Genomic DNA, 19,330 nt, shown 5'->3' on the forward strand with positions numbered 1-19,330 from the left:
GTCGTGTCCGACTAGTAGTGACCCCATGGACTGCAGCCCACCAGGCTCCTCTGTCCATGTGATTTTCTAGGCAAGAGTACTAGAGTGGCTTGCCATTGCCTTCTCCGAGGACTGCCATACAACCCAGAAATTGCACTCCTGGGCATACGCACCGAGGAAACCAGAATTGAAAGAGACATGTGTACCCCAATGTTCATCGCAGCACTGTTTATAATAGCCAGGACATGGAAGCAACCTAGATGTCCATCTGCAGACGAATGGATAAGAAAGCAGTGGTACAGATTCACAATGGAGTATTACTCAGCAATTAAAAAGAATACATTTGAATCAGTTCTAATGAGGTGGATGAAACTGGAGCCTATTATACAGAGTGAAGTAAGACAGAAAGAAAAATACCAATACAGTATACTAACGCATATATATGGAATTTAGAAAGATGATAATGATAACCCTGTATACGAGACAGCAAAAGAGACACAGATGTATAGAACAGTCTTTTGGACTCTGTGGGAGAGGGCAAGGGCGGGATAATGTGGGAGAATGGCATTGAAACATGTATATTATCATATGTGAAACTAATTGCCAGTCCAGGTTTGATGCATGATACAGGATGCTCGGGGCTGCTGTACTGGGATGACCCAGAGGGATGCGATGGGGAGGGAGGTGGTAGGGTGGTTCAGGATGGGGAACACATGTACACCCGGGGCAGATTCATGTCAATGTATGGCAAAACCAATACAATATTGTAAAGTAATTAGCTTCCAATTAAAATAAATAAATTTTAAAAATTTTTTTAAATAAATAAAAACCTTTCCTGAAAGTTCAAAAAAAATTTATAACACATTCTAATATTTGCTAATTCTTTTAGACTTTTGTTTCCCAAGGATGGTGATGCACAATTACTACTACAAATGAACGCAGTATCTTTTTTGGAATAAGAGAGAGCTTCATTTGAATAGTCTGCCTCTATAAGTCAATTTGTGAAACATTCAGTTCAGTTCAGTTCAGTTCAGTCACTCAGTCGTGTCCAACTCTCCGTGACCCCATGAATCACAGCACGCCAGGCCTCCCTGTCCATCACCAACTCCCAGAGTTCACTCAAACTCATGTCCACAGAGTCGGTGATCCCATCCAGCCATCTCATTCTCTGTCATCCCCTTCTCCTCCCGCCCCCAACCTTTCCCAGCATCAGAGTCTTTTCCAGTGAGTCAACTCGTCGCATGAGGTGGCCAAAGTATTGGAGTTTCAGCTTCAGCATCAGTCCTTCCAATATTAGCATTACACTATTGGTCTTACCATTCAGAAATGTAGCATGACTTTACATTTATTCATATTTTCTTTATTTCTGCCATTAAGATCTCATAGTATTTCTTTTTCTCACACCCTTGAATATAATGACTTATTTCCAAATACCTCAGTTTTTTTTTTCTTTATTGGAAATGTGTTACTTTTCTGACTTAATGATAGGTATTTTGATGTGCTAAACTCTTTAGTTTTGTCTAATCACTTGAAGTCAATTCTGTGGCTTTTCCAGGTATTTACTAATGTTATCTAAAAATTATCTATCTTTAATTTCTTCCTTTCCAATACTTCTAATTTATTTTCATACCTTATTACCCAAACAAGAATTTCCAGAAACACCAAACTTATACATGAATAAAAGCTCTCTTGTTTAGGTCCAGTTTCTAGGAAATAACTTTGTTTTTCTAATAGGCACGAGACTAATTCTTTGTTTTTTAAGTACACATCCTTTATGATATTAAAGAGGTAGCTCACTATTCCTATATTTGAAAGATATTAACTATAAGATGGAGTTAGATTTTACCAAATGCCTTTTTGGCATTTACTGAGATGACCACAGATTTGTCAATAATTTTGATATTTTTTACTAAAATTTTTACATTTCTCGGATAAACAATATGTGACCAAGGCTTAAAAATATTTTAGTGCATTTCTATATGTTACTGGCATCATTTTGATAATGCCCACATCAGTGAGAGGCAGTATGGCATAGCAAGTGTCTGAATTCAAATCTAACTGGACCCCACAATTGCTTAATTCAGTACTGGGTTGTAATTAAAAGCATGGGCCCTATCGCTGAGACAACTAACTTTAGATCCTGGTTCTGCCACCTAATAGCTTTGCTAGTTTCTTACTTTGGACAGCCTCACTTTCCTGTTTTTAACATAGGGACATGATAATATTTACCTTATAGAGATTGTTTTGAGGATCAAATGAGCTAACTTGTGAAAAATGCTTAGCACAGTGCCTGGCATGGAGTATTTCCATGTTAGATGGCTGCTATTATAAAAATCAGGCTTGCCTGGTAGCTCAGAAGGTAAAGAATCTGCAATGGAGGAGGTCTGAGTTTGATTCCTGTGTCAGGAAGATCCCCTGGAGAAGAGAATGGATACCCACTCCAGTATTCTTGTTTGGAGAATTCCAAGGACAGAGGAGCCTGGCTGGCTATAATTCACGGGGTTGCAAAGAGTCAGACATGACTGAGCGACTAACACTTTCACTTTCATTTTAAAGATCATACTCCTAAGTGATAATAAGCCATGTTTTTCATATCACTTTATCTTTTGTTTGTGCATCATTTTTATCTGTATAATTCTTACTATATTTCCCTCTGAAGATAATTTTAAGAAATATACTGTACATTTCAAAACTCACGGATAATTTGTATAACATATCAAAGGATCCTTCAAAGGCTTGGGGAAGAAATTGCCTTATAAATCCATTTGGCCTGGGTTTGTTTCAAAGAGAGTGATTCATTACTTTCCTGTTTTCTTCTCTGTTTATGAGAATATATTCAGGTAATTCTGACAATTTTGTCAAAGTGAAAAAAAAACTGAATTTCAGAAATTTTCTTTCCAACCTGAGAACTATTGACTACTTATCTATCTTTGCAATGATTTCAGAATGCAGGCTGGTTAATGGATGGCCTTATCACTCCTTCTGTAAGAAAGACGGTCTTCATCACTTTACAAAGGGGTTACCTTGGAAGCTGAGATTTATTTGTCTAAACCTTTTTAACAACTAGACTCTGATGGGTTTTATTTTCCTGTTTATCTAATCAGAACTTTGTGTGAATCTCTCAATTTCCAACTACGAATGGAAAATGGAAAAGACTTTTCAGAAATGGATGAATAATTAGTGTCTGTAGCCCTTCAATTCAGTTCAGTCGGCTCTTTGCGATCTCATGGACTGCAGCACACCAGGCTTCCCTGTCCATCACCAACTCCCAGAGCCTGCTCAAACTCAAGCCCATCGAGTTGGATATGCCATCTGACTATCTCATCCTCTGGCGTCCCCATCTCATCCTGCCTTCAATCTTTCCCAGCATCAAGTCTTTTCCAATGAGTCAGTTATTCACATCAAGTAACCAAAGTATTGGAGCATCAGCTTCAGCGTCAGTCCTTCAAACGAGTATTCAGGGTTGATTTCCTTTAGGATTGACTGGCTTGATCTCCTTGCAGTCCTAGGGACTCTCAAGTCTTCTCCAACACAAGAGTTCAAAAGCATCAATTCTTCGGAGCTCAGCTTTCTTTATTGCCCAGTTCTCACACCCATACATGAGTACTGGAAAAACCACAGCTTTGACAAGACAGACCTTTGTCGGCAAAGTAATGTCTCTGCTTTTGAATATGCTGTCTAGGTTGGTCATAACTTTTCTTCCAAGGAACAAGTGTCTTTTAATTTCATGGCTACAACCACCATCTGCAGTGATTTTGGAGCCCAAGAAAATAAAGTCTCTGTTTCCATTGTTTCACCATCTATTTGCCATGAGTTGATGGGACAATATGCCATGATCTTTGTTTTTTGAATGTTGAGTTTTAAGCCAGTTTTTTTCACTCTCCTCTTACACTTTCATTAAGGGGCTCTTTAGTTCCTCTTAGCTTTCGGCCATAAGGGTGGTGTCATCTGCACATTTGAGGTTATTGATATTTCTCCCAGAAATCTTGATTCCAGCTTGTGCTTCATCCAGCCCAGTATTTTGCATGATGTACTCTGCATAAAAATTAAATAAGCAGGGTGACAATATACAGCCTTGACGTACTCCTTTTCCAATTTGGAACCAGTCTGTTGTCCCATGTCCAGTTCTAACTGTTGCTTCTTGACCTGCATACAGATTTCTCAGGAGGCAGGTAAGATGGTCTGGTATTCCTATCTAAGAATTTTCCAGTTTGTTGTGATCCACACAGTCAAATGCTTTGGCATAGTCAATAAAACAGAAGTAGATGTTTTTCTGGAATTCTCTTACTTTTTCTGTGATCCAGTGGATGTTTGCAATTTGACCTCTGGTTCCTCTGCCTTTTCTAACTCCATCTTGAACATCTGGTAGTTCTTGGTTCATGTACTGTTGAAACCTAGTTTGCAGAATTTTGAGCATTACTTTGCTAGCATATGAGATGAGTGCAATTGTGTGGTAGTTTGAAGATTCTTTGGCATTGCCTCTCTTTGGGCTTGGAATGAAAACTGACTTTTTCCAGTCTTGTGGCCATTGGCAAGTTTTCCAAATTTGGTGGCATATGGAGGACAGCACTTTCAAAGCATCGTGTTTTAGGATTTGAAATAGCTCAGCTGGAATTCTATCACCTCCACTAGCTTTGTTCATAGTGATGTTTCCTAAAGCCCACTTGACTTTGCATTCCAGGATGTCTGGCTCTAGGTGAGTGATCATACCATCATGATTATCTGGGTCATGAAGATCATTTTTGTATTCTGTGTATTCTTGCCACCTCTTCTTAGTATCTTCCGCTTCTGTTAGGTCCATACTGTTTCTGTCCTTTACTGTGCCCATCTTTGAATGAAATGATACCTTGGTATCTCTAATTTTCTTGAAGAGATTGCTAGTCTTTCCCATTCTACTGTTTTCCTCTATTTCTTTGCATTGATCACTTAGGAAGGTTTTCTTATCTCTCCTTGCTATTCTTTGGAACTCTGCATTCAGAGATATATCTCCTTTTCTCCTTTGCCTTTCGATTCTCTTCTTTTCTCAGCTATTTGTAAGGCCTCCTCAGACAACCATTTTGCCTTTTTGCATTTCTCTTTCTTGGGGGTGCTTTTGATCACCACCTCCTGTTCATAGTTCTTCAGGCACTTTGTCTATCAGACAAACAGATTCAAGGGATTAGATCTGATAGACAGAGTGCCTGCAGCCCTTCAGCCACCCTTAAATAGTTAGAGACTTCTGGATGGAGTCACCACAAATAGTGTTGTGGGCTCTAGCCTGTGGAGCTGTTGCTGGAACACAGCAGCAGCAAACAGTACTATGTGCTAATAATAATAGGTGATTATTATACAAGTTCAAAAGAGGAAGGCAATGTTTCACATTTCTGGGCATATCATGACCCTGCCTGCATGTCTAGCAGTATCAGCTGACCATCTTTTTAGAAGAATAATGTGACTTAGCAAAGGAGTAAAAGCATAATTCTGATGGAATAAATTGAGAGTTCAAAAATCCCTCGGAAGCATGGTACACTGATATATGAGAGCGTTTAACTTTTCACCTATTCAGCATCTTTAAAAAATACAGCAACATTTGTTCAGTGGTGGATTACAATAATCCTTTTGTTACTAAACCATTACATAACTTTTAGAATTCTTTCCTGTATCAGTCAAAGTTAATTCGATTTATTGAAAGAACATGCCACTTGAGAGGTTTCTACATCCTTACCTCCAGTCTTAGCTTTTACATCTGTATGCGTACTGTTAAGACACTGTGAGAATAGAATGTTCCCTAAGTGTGTTTAAATGTTTGGTTGCCCACCTCTATTTGACTGATGGGGGCAGAGTGAAGATCCATTCTGAGGCTAGCCCAAAATGCAAGGGGAAAGGAAGTGTTCAGTATTCACAGACTATAATGTTCATACATTAAGAACTCATCTAGTGGATCAGTGAGTATACAACTTAATTTTTCCTGGGTCGTGCCCCCAATCATGCCTAAGTAAAAGAAAAGAAAAGAAAAGGTTGTCTAGCTCTACCCACTCTACTAAATTGGAAAGTAATTCCAAGGTGAGTCTACCCCTGAGAGTAAATGGACCCTTTTGAAATGCTGAGGGGAGGAGACAGTAATTTCCTACTGCTTTTGAAAACACTCCCTAATGAACTGGTAGCATGGAAATTTGCCTACCTCCATTTGTCACACCAGCCTGGATACAAGGAGGACAGTTTACCAGGCTCAAATTTATCTATAAGGGTTTTTCTTCCCTTCAGTGTGGAGAAGAGAGAATAATAAAGTCTCATTTGCAACTTTCACCAGTCAGAAATGTCCAGCAAGAGACAGTGTTGAAGCTGTGCTACCCAGAGAACCACCAAGCTGTCCTATTTGTGACCTGAAATTTATGATAAAACAATTATTTCAGCCATGCTGTAACAATAAAATCAAGCCAGCTTTTGTGGAATTAGGGAAAGCCAAAGTGTCCCATAGGAGATGTGGTTTGCAATGGTGGGCAGAGGTAAGGGAACTGGTGTTGACCCAAGTTACGTTTAGTATAAAGAGTCCTTTGTTGACTCGCTGTGATAACAGTTCCTCATTTGTTAGATCATTGGGTATAGAGTTATATAATTCAGCCTTGCCCTTCTCTCCAGCCTACTGAGGTAGCCAACACCTCCTACTTTTAGTCTCTGGACTGCAAAAGCCACTTCCTATACATCAGCCAAATTTGACTTTTAGAGTAGGGCAGGTCATTTGGTAAGTTGGAAGGGAGGTGGGGAAAGGTGGCTAGGAATTAAAGTCTCTTCCCCCCCTCTTCCTTTCAAATAACTAGAAACTCCTGCCTTTTGTTTGACTCCTGCTTAGGATTCTACTCAGTATTACAAACCTATCAGACACCGCCCCTGCACGTTGTCCTGATAACTTTCACAATGCTTGTCAAATGCCACAGAGGGTTTTTCTCAATTATTTAAAGGGCAGTTTGTGCCAGTGTTCTTCCAACCATATGATCCTGCTCCTATTATCTCACATTTAACAGAGATTGATTTCTTGCCTAATATTAGCTGGAGAATTCTATTTGGAACAGTCCGGTAGAATTTTTTAAAATGTAATTAGCCTGAGAATTCACCCCACTCTTCGATTTAACTGCTGCTTGAATACCTCGTGTGACGTTTCTGCACTTTCTGCAGGACACATGGAACTCTGTTACTGGGGTGAAGCAGTTCATGGCAGGAGAGCAGCCCATGAATTGCTATGAGCTTTTCACGGAGGATCCTGCATCATACGTGTGTTTCAGACTCCAATTGTCCTCCTAAGATTAAATAAAAGCATGTGTTGATTACCGTTGGGCTCCAGTTAAGGAACAGCTGGTGTTCCCATCACACTTGCATTAAAAAGAAACCTGTAATTTAGCTACCCAGATGTACATTTTTTGAAAAAATCAAAATATATAATTGCATTTGCTTTGTCCACTTGTCATTCAAAAGTATCTGGAACTCTACCTTAGGGCTCCTCCTACCCTTGAAACTCCGTTAAAGAGGGGGACTATTCGTACAGACCAACATTTCCCTTTCTGAGCTCAGGGTTTTGAAGGGAAATAAAGGATTTATAGAAAAGAGAGCCCTCAAGAAAGCAGCTGATGCGTGTTGGTGAGTATATAGATATATATGCATTTTGCCTTCAGTGGGCCGACGTATTTATTGACTAAGGTCATTTTTGGAATTACCTATTTCATCTTATATCCAGTGTCTAGAAGCGTCGAGCTTTGAACCGCACTGCGTTTCTCGCTGGCACTTCAGTTCCTGCAGCTCTACAAACTTTGCTGCCTCCCTCCCCCACCGCCACCCCCACCCCCACCCCGTCCCCTCTGGGGCAGTGTGCAAGTTCTGTTTGTTCTCGCTTTTGTAAAACCTGAGCGTTATGATTTGCTGAGCCAGCCCCTTCCCTTAATAATGAAATGGCAAAAAGCCCTTGCAGTGGGGGCTGGGCCGGTGGGCTGGGGGAAGAGGCGCCACACCCCCTGAGAATAAAGCCCGCGCTCCGCTCCACGAGACCCGTGAGCTAGAGACTCGATATACGCAGCGCGACGAGAGCAGAGCGCCAGCAGTCGCAGCGAGCGGGATCTGGAGCGCGACTTTTTGGCGCTCTCCGCGAGCCGCGAGGGAGGCGGAGGACAGAATCCCGGCCTGGGCGCGAAGTGGGGGGCCGCACGCCGCTGGACTGCCGCCGCGTCCGGAGCTGGGAGCCGCGCGCGCCGGGCCAGGTGAGGGCGGCGGGGCCGGTGCGGGGCGCCGCGTTACCTGGCCGGGCGGGGCGGTGCGCCCTTCCCAGCCCGCCCGAGTTGGGCTGGAGCTGCCGCCGGGGCGCCGGGAGTCCCGCCGCCGGCCCCGTACCCTCGGCGCGCCGCGCGTGTGCCGGGCGCGGGGCGCCGCCAGGGCCGCGGGGTCGGCGGGCGCTGCCGAGGAACGGCCGGCCGGCGGCGGGCACGCCTGTGGCTGCGGCCGGGCGGGGTTTGGCCCCGGGTTGCCATGGCAGCCGCTCGGCGGGCCCGGAGCCCCGCGGCCGCCCGCCGCCGCCGCCGCGGAGCCGGGGCGCGCGAGGTGTGCTCCGAGTGGACTGAACCAAGCGCTCGGGAGGGCGGGGAGGGCCGCTCCGGTGCCCCGTCCCCCAGCCCGCCGGCGGGCCCCGGGAACGGGCCTCGGAGTCGGGAGAAAAAGAAAACCCTCTGGTCTCTGGACGCGCCAGGAAGCTCGCCCGAGCCCGGGGGTCGGCGGGGCGGGGCGGGGGCCGGAGGGACGGCGCCTCCGTCCGGGCGGCCCCGTGAGCGCCTCTCACTTAACGTTTGCTACCCCACCGCGGCCGCCTCGCAGCCGGGTTGCGCGTCCCAGCCCCGAAGTTGTATAGGTGGGGCGGGCTTTAATTTGCTTCTATCTAATGATTTCAGGAGCCTCGCTTTAAAATGGCGGCATTGGGGCGCCACCCGTGCTAGAGGCTCTCCCGCATCGGGGCCGCCCGGCGCAGCGCGGCTCTTGCTCTGTCGCTAACAGACGGCATGTGCCGCGGCCCCGCCGCCGCTGAGCGCGGGACCCCCGAGCCCCTGGGTTGGCGCTGGCAGCAAAAGGTAAGGCCGGCGAGGAGTTGGGGCTGCCGAGCGCGGCTGCCTTTCTAGGGCGCCGGCGAAATCGAATGCCTTGTAAACTTTATTTTTCAAAATGGCAAGTAGACGGAAAAGTAATCCTACAACTTTGTTAACTTGAGGGGCTTTCCTCTTTCTTCTTTTTCTGCCTCCTTCTTTCGCCTTCCTTTATATATCTGTATGGCATATATAATGCCGATTTTGTCATTGAAAGGAACTTCTTGTATGGCATACCGTCCGCAAGTGCTTCTAGCCGCTCACGTCCCCGGGGCGGTGCGGTAGCGTGGGCAGTGCCCCAGCTTTCCTGCTGCGCCGTCTGGTCTCTTCCCGCTGCGGATCAACACATTTAGGCAGCTTGCTTTTACTATCGGCATCCGAAAGGGCCTGAAGATAGATTTCAGGAGACTCTTAAAAGAGAACTTTCATGTTTAGCGTTCACACGATAAGCTTTTATGGTTAGAAAATGAAATTAAATCAAGACCAGCAACCCAAGTTAACATTCAGGTGATTCAGTTGTGTAGTTTTATCGTCAGTAGACCTACTGTGTGTTTTTCTGTCTGCTGAACTTTAGTTGGTATAGATTAATACAGCAGTGAGGGTGAATTTATTGTTGCTGTAATTAAGATAGCGTGTTTTCCAAAAGTTCTTTTTTTCGGATGTTCCTAAATTACTGGTGTTTTTGAATTGGGTATGAATCCTCACAGCATAAAGCCACAGGTTAATTGACGGGAAGGCACCAATTAAAACAAAACTTGCAAGATTTAATTTTGAAATGATTGCTAATTTTTCACTATGTTGACCCCTTGGTTTAATAAGTCTTTGGGTAGTTACTGGTATAATGGTTGGAAAGTGGACTGTTGAAATAACTGTACTAATGACTAGACGTCAGTGTTTGGTACAGTTCATCTGAGGTTTTTCCCCTCTGATGAAAGGCCATGGAGCTTACCAGCACCCTCGGATTTTTCTAGTTATATTCACATTTTTCCATTTTGCCTATGAGAAATCTAGTCCTTAATGTTTAAATACTTTTAAAAGTTGTTTTTAAAATGTTTCTCAATATGTAATACTTCAGGGAGATGCTTTCATATTTATTGAAACTTCCTTGAACATAGCCTAAAAGGGCTTCTACCCATAACACAGGTGATATTATTCTACTTCTGTCCACTTTTGACTTCCCCCAAAGCAATAGGAGCAACTTGGCTGGCAGATTAAAATAAGGAAGCTCCCGAGGAGTGGTGGCGGTAAAGAGATTGTTTTGCACCTGTAAGAAATGCTGCAGTTTTCCTGTCCAGGTACTGTGGTGTGCCTAGAAAGAACTGAACTGCTTGCAGTGGAATTTACTGTATAACCCATTTTTCAGATTATTGGTGGCAGAAGTGTTCAGGGAAGTTCATTACTTCACATCCAAAAGGAGAGTTCCTCTTGCAGGTAGAGAAATAGATCCCTGCATTTGTGCAAGAGAACAGGGATGACACAAAGGACATTCTCCAGTGTTTAGTGATCACATCCTTAGACTCCAGTTCTGAAGCTTTGCTTCCTCACTTGCTGCCTTGTTGCTAAGTGACTTTGGGCAAATATATCTTTAAAAGAGTGGGGGTGGCATGGGGTGGGGGGCTAAACCTTGGGCCAGAATAGACGAGCTGAACTAGTGTCAGAGACATTACAAAGACATTTTGCCTGTTAAACATTCAGTGGCTTCCTAGACTGATGAGACTGGAGACCTTGTATGAAAACATAAGCAAAGGAGTTTGTCAGAAAAAAAAAATATTTTGAGAGAGAATTGATGTGGTGCTGGGCTAGAGGTGGTCACTGCATGTTTCAGTCTAAGAGGTATTTCATTTCTCTAATTTCCTTTGCTGCCGTAATGATTCCCCTCAACTGTTCAGTCCAGGCATTTCACAACAGGTGCCTTTTATGGGGGATAAAACCTATGATTCAGAGCTGGTATCTGAATTCTCTTTGGTAATCTCCTGCACCTACCTTTTACCTAAGCAATGCTTTGCGCAAATTAGGTGCTTAATACATGTTGATTTAAAAAGAAAAATGAGTAGTTGGTAAACTCACAGAGGAGCAGATTTTGTGCTCAGCTTTTAATTTAAACAGAAAATAGTTTGCTTTTTATGCACTGGCTAGAATACCTCAACATTTGAAGTCATTTAGAACATTCTTTCCCTTCATTGCCTGCATTGTATGTGCCTCAAATGGGTTCCCTCGCTTCTCACTGCACTGCTAGGCTCTTGTGTAATTCATCTTTCTGACCGGTAGGTGTATTATTATCTACCCAGCTCTGCCATATGAAAAAGTAATCACAGCAGCCTGGGGAAAGAAAGGTCTTGTCTTTGGAGGCTGTATAGTACTGCACGTGCTGAAACAGTGGCTGTGTCTGGGCTGCCGTGCAGATGCTGACAGTGTAGTTGGAAGTACAGTTTAGTTCTCCACCCAGATGTCTTTATATGTGAGAGGGAAGGGAAGGGAAGAAAAGAGTAAAAACCCCTAACGTGATGAAGATTTTCCTTCTGCAAACTGTACACTTATCCTGCTTATTAATAGCACAGTCTTTCAGGAAGGTGGCAGAATTGTTCTGTTTTGAAATAAATCAAACTATCTGATAGCATTACAAACAGAGATTGGGGCCTAACAGACAAGAATAAGTTACAGTCCATGTTTGACAAGTAATTTGATGCCGTAATTAAAGTTAGATAATGGTCACTGCCGTGTTACAACTATCACGTGTCTGAAAGAGCATGCAGGCTATGTACACCTTGACTTTGTCAAGGTGCTCCATATGGTTGAGTTTTCTGATAACAGTGTAGTAGGGTCAACAGATGGGTTTGTCTCCCTTTATAAATGTATGTGATGTCAGGAGAGTAGAAATCAGTTTTGTTTCTTTTGGGGGGGTTTTCCTGTCCCCCGCTCCATGTGACAGAGGTCTCGATTCAAAAATAAAAGGAAACCTGTGCCTCAGATGAAATGGTGTGGGCCTTTTCCCTCTAAAAGAATAAACTGGGAGCAAGTATCTTTAATTGCTGACCAACCCAAAACAAACACAAATTGTGACCCAGAAGAAAGCAAATAGAGCCATATTAATGTAGGCTTTTAGATCTTAAGGAATCTGGTTCTGAAGCATCCTGCTCTTCCTGAATAGTTATATATTGCTTCAAGACAGCCAAATGACAGTGTTGGAAAGACAACTTTGAGAATTAGGATAAATAAAGTATCAATTGCATTATCAGGTGTTAATGCTATCCATTTGACCTAAAAGGAGTCAGAAAAGTTTTTTCCCAGATTATTCTAATAAATACACAATATAAAACCATAATTTGCTTCTCCTTGGTATTAAGTTGAGCGACTGTGTTTTGAAAAGAGTGATGGGGAAATAATGCAACTGGGAAGAAGGACCTTATTTTTATTTGAGAAATAAAGGTACTCCCAGGTTGTCTGGGCGCATGGAAGCTCACGCACGTGTACAATGTACAAATTAGTACAAATTAGTCTTCATCTTGGGACAGTTTATACAACCGTGCATTGATTCATTTCCAGATGATTATAGAAAAATACCTATCTTTACAGCACTCCTCCAATTCTAAGAATGAAAGAAAACAACTTCACAATAAACTATAGTAAATGTTTACATTACACTGTCTCTCTGAGGCTCTGTATGTTGAACACCAGTAAGTTAATTAGAATATGTTGATTAGAACTCAAGAGGAAGCAGAAATGAAAGAAAGCTTGATTTAAGTATGTGTGTGTGTAGGGGTGTATGCATTTAAATAAATATACATGTGAATGTATGTAACATGTACAGTATGTATAACATGTGTGTTATATACATTCATATACATGTCACACACACACACACACACACATATATTTTCTTCTTCTATATGTATATGATCCTTTTCAAGAAACTCAAGCCTTGAGACCAAACTGTTAAGGGAAAAAAAGGAGACTGATTAATAGAGATTTAGAAATCAATTAGGCATGCTATTTAAAATATTATGTCTACTCTTAGGGCCTTCTTCTATCAGCATTACATTGGCTCATGAGTAGAAGGAGTGATTTGTTTCTAACATTAGGCAGAGGTTAGTTTTATGACTACACAGTGGATGAACTTGAAGGGCCCAGAAGGAAAGGGCCTCCAGTTGAGAAAGGCAGTCTGGGCAGAATTGCAGGAGATTGGCACTAGACTTCTGACAGGCTGTATGATCTCCTTAAGGCCATGGGAACATCCTAGAGACCGACAGTTTGCTTGATCTTGTTTTCCAATGTGGATGACTCAAATTAGCTTAAAATTGTCCCCACTAGTTTTTTTTGAATCTCGAGCTCCTTGGCATCGCCTGCAACTGGTGTGGAAATTTGAGACTAGTTTCTTAAGGCTTATTCAGGTTTCCTTGAATGTACAAGTAACCCCTTATTAGGCAAGTTCCTGGGTCTGCTTTATATCCCCAGTGCCTGGTACATAGTAGTTGGTAGTAGTGTTAGTCACTCACTTGTGTCCAACTCTTTGCAACCCCACAGACTGTAGCTCTCCAGGCTCCTCCGTCCATGGGATTGTCCAGGCAAGGATACTGGAGTGGGTTGCCATTCCCTTCTCTAGAAGATCTTCCCAGCCTAGGGATCAAACCCTGGCCTCCTGAGTTGCGGGCAGATTCTTTACCATTTGAGCTACAGGGAGGGTTCTCAGTAAAACTTGGTTAAGTAAATGGGAGAATATTCTTTCTAACTTGTTTTATGAACAGCCTTTCTGTGATTTCAGGTAGCGTTATCTATTTTTTATTGACAAAAAATGATCAGTAACAACAAACAGGATATCCTGCTGACGCCATGGTGGCAGCTCTGCCACAAGTCCAGGGAGAAGCAGGCAATGGCAGCCTTTGGGTTGAGACCTCAAGGAGTAGCCTGAAAGCCAGCTGCTCTTTTCCTGTCACCTGTAGTTGCATTTCGTGTATCCCCGGCACATCCCAGAGAAATCAGTCCGCAACCAGGAGTTATGTAGAAACAGTCCTTCAAACCATTTTACCAGGTTAAAAAAAAAAAGGAACAAAATCAGAAATACCGTGACTCAGATGCCTCGTGTCATGTATAGTTTAGAAAGTGATGAAGTCAGACAAAACCCCAAAAGGACACTGAGAGCTGTCTCATTTTCACTCAAAACACTGATTGCCCATTTAAAGGGTGAATTTGCATAGGTTTTTATTTACCAAGATACAGGTGTGAATAGTGCCTCTTTTTACTGTATCCAGAAAGCAGAGTCCACCCAGTGGAAGAGACGAGCTGCCATTTCAGATCCACCACAATCATCTTTTGTGCCCAGAGGACCATGAGGCTTTAGGTACAGCTTTTGTTGTCTCTCCTTATATAGCAGCATGAAGAAACCAAGCAAGGGGCTGTGTTTTTATTTGGTGGGGGGCAGTTGGCCTGTTAGCAAAAAACAAGAGAGTGGAAGAATCAGAGAGCTTGCATTTCAACTTTTGTTTTTCGTCTTCAGCCTTCACACAGGAAAACAAAGCAGAACAAAAGTACCATGTATAATATTAATTTGGACATATATCCCATAGTATAATTTCTCACTTTTTTTGCTTTTCAAACTGAGAAAATGAGATTGTCACATAATGTTAGGATGGTTGCTTTATTATGATTGGATCCATGTACTCTGTAGTGGTTTTTCCAAGTTCTATTTAAAATATTTAGAAACACACTCAACCAGATGCATGACATGCTGGCAGAGATCACATTCCTTCTCAGCACCCTACTGGAGTTTGCTCTTGTCCACCGAAGTGCAGGCACTCCATAACTGGCCCAATTTTTTTTGTTAAAGAACAAACACATTGATGTGTCCCCTCGTCCATGCTATCTGTTATCAGTGAGGCTCCCAGAGAAGAGGAGTGGATTCTTTTCAGAGGTGATTTTGAGCAAAATTTAAACTCTCAAGTTGTTGATGTCAGCATCTTTCCTAAGTGATTGGATCGCATGAAGAAGACCTTCTTAGCTTACCCAGAAGTATGAGGTGAAAAAATATACAGATTATAGGGTCACTTTTTATGTCTTAAGAGCTTCAAAATGTAGAAAACCATGGGGGTCGAGGAGGTGCTGGGTAGTCTGATCTGTTTTATAAATGCCTGTAGCAGTGGCTGCAGCCACAGGAAGGGACTGTGTCTATAAGTGTTCTGCTGGCTTTCTGAAGCCAGGGTCTGGGCTGGGATCACACTCACAGTCTCCCCAAGGGAAGGCCTTTTTTTGGAGAAAGAGTTTGGCGGAACTTTGGCCAACTAGCTGCCCTGCTACCGTTTAGTAATCCTCTTTCTTTGATAAACCTGGTTTTGCTGGGGGATTCATTTGGACATCCCGAGAGCTTCAGTGTAGCGATAACATGAGGGCAAAACGCTTGTACTTTCCAGTTGAAACTTCCCCTCCAAAGATCTTTGGTGATTGAGAAGTTGAGAGGCTACAGAAATGTGACACAGGGCTTGACATTTCACAGTTCTAGAAAAAAGACAGGAATCCCTCCATATGGTATGAAGAGTGTGTTGACAATAGTGAAGGATCTAAAATGTGATTCACTTAGAGACCTCTCATACCTGCACGTACGAGGTTACACAGGTCATATTGTGGGCTGGTGAGAGACAGAGGGAGAGAGAAACCAAATTGAAGATGCTAGTTCCTCTTCTCTGGGATATTATAGTCTGCAGTTCTCTCCTTACTCATCAGGTGCATGCAAATTGTTCTGAAAACTGACCCGAAATTAACAGGAAATATCTAGGTTATCTAATGTCTGATCCTGAACACTTTTACTTTTTCTCATGTGGTCTGTTATTCCTGTATTCATTGAAATGCAGAAGTTCAAGTGACTGGTTGTGTGACCAGTCCTAAGGAAATTTTTTGATAAAAGTTACATTTTTCACTTTCAAGTCTAGATCATTTAACAGCTCCTTTCATTGCCTTCCATCTTATCCCCAAAGAAATTTCCATAATATTTTTAGCCATCTATGAAAACAGTTCCGACAGAGGCATTGAGAAATGGTGACAAGCAATGACAGGAAATGCTGTTTGCCCTGGTCTCCTTCATAACTTAGTGAGGCCACAGCTGCCTATTTGCTTTTCGCTTCCTGTTTGGGGGCTATTTGGGTCAAAAGTAGCAGTGTTTTCTGTATAGAGATGATTTTTTTTTTTTGGCTTTATTCTGTAGGGCCACGGTAAATCTGTCACTGGACTGCATATTTTGTATATTTTATGAACTGTATCATGTGGTTTGAGTTTAACTTGGAAGGCAGTGCTTTTACAATAAAGATCTGCCCACACCCCCCCCACACACACATACATGCAGCTTTAGGGTCTAGGGTTGCAGGGGCATTCAAAAGCTCTATTTACACAATAGTGATTGCTGAGAAGGGCATTTCCTGCCAGTTAATGACTGGTCGGAAAGGCCAACGGTCCAAATCCAGGGAGAGAGGACCATTCATTAAATGCCACGAAGGGACCAGGATGCTTTTATCATGAAGTGGTGGGGAGAAAGTGAAAATATGGTCTGCCTTTTGAAGAGCCCAAAGCAGTGCAAGCAGAGCCAGATATGGAGGTGCTGCTTTGTGGTGTGAAAAATGGACCTTCTTTTCATGACCAGGAGCAACTGACTTTCCCAAGAGGGTACCCAATCAAGACGTGGATGAGGAGGGCACTTCCTTCAGGTTGATGACCCATGGCGAGAAGACAGAGAAAGATGAGGGCCCTGAGCTGGCCCAGTATTAGCTGTCTAAATGGTCAACTCACAGGTTACAGCGCCCTTAAAAACCTTTAAGATCACAGGATTGAATTTCCTAACTGGTTGGATAACCAATTCATTGTGAAGTGGACAAGAATTTAGGGATGGAAAGAGTGATCTCTTTTCAAGGTCAGTTAAGCAGGACACCAATATTCTGTTTCAATTTCCTAATATAAAGAAGGTAAATAATATGTGAAGAATGCTTCGCCTCTTGTGAAAGGAAGTATCTTTGAGGGCTGTAATATTAACCATTTAACCTAAGACATTCTCAGGAAACAGTTTCGTCCGCAGTATAATTCTTGCCTGCTATAAAGCAGCTGAGGTGTGAAGCATTTGGCATTGATTTAGAGCAAAAGCAGAATAGGACCAAGATTAGGTTCACATCTAGGAATCCCTGACTTCCTGGCCTGTCCTTCACTCCCTTAGCTTCTTAAGCCTTCAATTTGTGAAAATGTTAAATGTTTATAAAGGATAAACATCTGCTCTAAGTTGTTTAATAGATACCTCCATGTAAGGGGGTTCTGGGACACCCCCACTTCAGAACTTGGCTTAGTCTTTTACCTTGAAATTTTCTTTCATATCTTCCAAATTTGGTAGGGGAATGGCAGGGTTGGACCCGACCTCTGAAAAACAGGCAGTTGTAATAGGCCAGGCACCTGGGTTTCTTCATGGGATTGAGTCATCTGTCACAGGCAGAGCACACCAAATATTAAGTTTCATCTTTGGGTCTGGAAAATGTCATTATATGCTTTTTAAATATTCAGTAATCCAAAGATTGCTGGTCATCACCAGTTCCAAAATTGAAAGAGTTTTCTGAAGTTTAAAACACTCTACAAATTAACTGTATACCAGTTACTGTTTTTATTATTGGATGATACCTCGAACACATTTATAAACAAAAAAGTGACTTGGATGAACTAAACAAAAAATTACAACGTGATTTTATTGTTGAGAATTCTTGCATTTGAATGTTAAGTTACACTCAAACTTTTCGATCTGAGATTCAATATAATATTCTGATTTACAAAATGTTTCGGATTAAGAACAAACAAGGTACTTGTGAGTAGATGTCCCATTGACCTGAATATTAGCATGCTTCATAATCAGCAACACAGCTGCATTTAAATAATGACCCAGAAACCTTAGAGGTATCTTGTTCTAAGAGGTTAAATACCCCTTCCATCTTCTTGACATCATGTTTTGTTTAGCAAACCCTCTCTTTGTAGGTCATCCCCAAATATATTTCAGGCTGGTTCGGATTCAGTTACTGTAGTCTGTACTAGAGGCCTCATAATTAATAAAGATTTACCCTACTATTAGCAGAGCTAATACCATTACCTTGTGGCGTGTGGTAAGTCTATTTTTTCTATCAGTGCAGCCTTCAAGTGGTGGGCAGCAAGTCATTAGTGCATAATGAAATCCACTTAGGAAGTTATGACTAGCATTTCTTTTAAACAAAATTGAATAGAATACATAGCAAGAAAACATCAAAATATATCATGTAATACATTTAAATATTTTTAATGAGACTTACTTCAGATCTATACACATATATACTTAGGATGTTAAACTGTATTTCTTATTATTTGTTGCTATTGAAAAGTTTAAAAGTCAGTGTTTTAGTAGATGTTATTTCAAACCAGGTCAAAAATGATTTTTCCTCTTTTTTTGGAGGGAAGATAGTCAAGAGATACAGGGGACTTGGTTGCTGACATATTGAATGATGTTGTTTAAGTACCCTGACAGTTGTGTGTCTGTTTTTCAAACTAAGAAGTGAGTCATATTGCTGTAGGAATGCTGTAAGATTTAACATCTATGATATTGTTGTAGTCCTGAGGGTATGCACTTTATGTAAGTATTATATCTTTACCAAGTGATGTTGATAGACCATGAGACACAGAAAACAATGTTACCTATGAACAGAAGCCAAAAGAGGACATCTTAGAAAAACAACAACAATAACTAAAAATCTTGAGATGGCTGGATGTGAGGTGCTTCTGGCAGCTAAAGAGTGGTCAGAAAATTTATGTGTAGAAAAAAAGCTCACATTATTATAGGATGAATTTAATGTAAGTGTAAAAAATTTAAAAAGTGGTTTTTACAAATATAAAATGGTCATATCAAGAAAGAAGAAAACTGATTTTTAAGTAAGTTTTAAATGTACACATTTACCATATGTTGGAAGAAAAACCGGTGGGTGGCTATTTTTTTCCTGCAGTGAACAAAGGCACACATTAAAATGAATTGTAGAATTGTGGATGGGAGGCATAAGATGAAAGTTAAATATACCTAGGGTGTTGATGTGAAAGTGAAAGTTGCTCAGTGGCATCGGACTCTTTACCAACTGAGCTATCAAGAAAGTCCTGTTGATGGGAATGATTACACAAATAAAGATGACAATAGTCATATAGCCTTTCTAATTACTTTTTTGGGGCTTCTCTTGTGGCTCAGCTGGTAAAAGAATCCACCTGCAATGTGGGAGACCTGGGTTCGATCC

At 41.9% G+C, this 19,330-nt stretch overlaps 1 protein-coding gene across 6 annotated transcripts in view; it reads left to right on the forward strand.

The window, feature by feature from the left end:
* The first annotated feature begins 7,991 nt into the window (after positions 1–7,991).
* The window catches only part of MBNL3 (muscleblind like splicing regulator 3), a 127,213-nt gene continuing 115,874 nt past the window's right edge, over positions 7,992–19,330 (forward strand). For 5 of the 6 annotated variants that reach the window (XM_055438718.2, XM_055438721.2, XM_055438720.2 and 2 more), the window contains exon 1: positions 8,588–9,062. The gene's annotated coding sequence lies outside the window, so the exon portion shown is untranslated. Of the gene's footprint in view, positions 8,205–8,587; positions 9,063–19,330 lie in introns of those variants that run through there. The other variant, XM_055438719.2, reaches the window with a different exon arrangement.

The sequence above is a fragment of the Moschus berezovskii genome, chromosome X, assembly GCF_049115385.1.
Source record: "Moschus berezovskii isolate FMDL1 chromosome X, NW_MosBer_1.0, whole genome shotgun sequence".
NCBI classification, from domain to species: domain Eukaryota; kingdom Metazoa; phylum Chordata; class Mammalia; order Artiodactyla; family Moschidae; genus Moschus; species Moschus berezovskii.